The following is a 1,401-nucleotide window of genomic DNA, read 5'->3' as shown; positions in this document are numbered from 1 at the left end:
GGTTCTCCAGCGCCCCAGGGGAAGGTGGGGTCGGCGCGAGCACCACCCACCACCGAGGCTGAGGCTGGGGCCAACGGGTCCGAGAAAGGACTCGCGGCGTGGCTGGCTAGCTGAGGCCAGGCAAGAAGGATTTGCACCTGGTCAGCCGCTTACAATGGGGATGCGAGGGAATTGGAAGGAAACCCTGCGCTCGGGACTGTTCGCTTGAGAAGAGGGCTGGGAGCGTTAGGGGAAAGGAAAAATTGCAGCAGATTTGTGTTGCCTGTATCGCTGCCGCAGCGGTTTGCGAAAGCCCCAGACCTACCTCTTTGAAGGTGCTGAAGAAGAGGAAGGAAGGGTAAGGGGGATCCCTGGAAAGATCTCGGATTCCTCGGCGCGCTTGTCCGGATTGCGAACCGTGACGTTGGGAGGTCTTGCACAAGCGCGGATGGACACGCACAACAGACACATAACTCGCAGAGGATTTTTGCACTTTTTATTTTTGATGTTTAGAATTCCTTTCAGTATGATCCTCGGTCCAATAACTGCATAAAGGTGGATAAGTGGAAAGGAGGACTAGGAGAGTACCGTTCATTAGTACAGTCAAGTGTGTCGTCCCTTGGCGATCTCGGCAGCCTGGCCCCGCGGTGCGGGCTTGGGACCAGAGGAGTTACACTGCAGCGCTCCCAGGATTCTTGAACTGACTCCAGTACAACCAGGAGTCTAGTGGGTCTTTTTGTAGAGTGGGAGGGACGGAGAAAGGGGCCCAGAGCAGCATTTCTCTGAGCTTCTGGGATTGAGCCTACTGCATCAGCCAAAACTGCTGCGTAGTCCGGCCGTCCCCAGGGATTCAAAAAAAAGGAACCGCCGGCAGACTTGATTACTCTTTAAGAGGGAGGTGTGGCCGAGGGATCTGTTCTCTGAGATGACAGCCAAGGACTCCAGGTGGTCAACGCATTAAAAATCTAGGCCCAGATGAAGTAAATCCAGGATTCTTATGTAGAGAGAGCCTCAAGGCTCAGCAGGAACGACATTGAGACCTCAGAACATTAAGGGAATCCAAGATAGTGAGAATTAGCCTGTTTTGGGAAACTTACGGGGAGTGTTTGCCTCCGCGCCTTGAAAGTCAGTCGACCGCACGGAAGGGATTTTTGAGAGGAGACAAAAGAAAGCGGTTTGTGAAAGATGAACAGGTTCACCCTAGCAAGCGTTCAGAACCATGATGGTGATCTGCCTTCTGCATTTGGGGAGGGGGTTTTGTTTCCAGCAGGAGAGATCTTTCCTCTGGAAGCAGAAGCAGAGAGCCTGTTTTCTTATACCATGACCCATTTATTTATTCTGCAAATATGGAGTACCTTTCATGTGTCAAGCAGTGGGGCAAATGCTGGAATTGTGTATTTGAAAATTCATAATCCTTACTTT

The 1,401-nt window shown here is 51.8% G+C and overlaps 1 protein-coding gene across 1 annotated transcript in view; it reads right to left on the bottom strand.

The window, feature by feature from the left end:
- The window catches only part of CA10 (carbonic anhydrase 10), a 543,166-nt gene extending 542,767 nt beyond the window's left edge, over nucleotides 1–399 (bottom strand). Inside the window, exon 1 of the mRNA XM_004377910.1 lies at nucleotides 305–399. The gene's annotated coding sequence lies outside the window, so the exon portion shown is untranslated. The remainder of the gene's footprint in view (nucleotides 1–304) is intronic.
- Between the last annotated feature and the right edge of the window lie 1,002 nt (nucleotides 400–1,401).

The sequence above is a fragment of the Trichechus manatus genome, unplaced genomic scaffold, assembly GCF_000243295.1.
Source record: "Trichechus manatus latirostris isolate Lorelei unplaced genomic scaffold, TriManLat1.0 scaffold00054, whole genome shotgun sequence".
NCBI classification, from domain to species: domain Eukaryota; kingdom Metazoa; phylum Chordata; class Mammalia; order Sirenia; family Trichechidae; genus Trichechus; species Trichechus manatus.
This window is presented reverse-complemented; position numbering and strand designations above follow the sequence as displayed.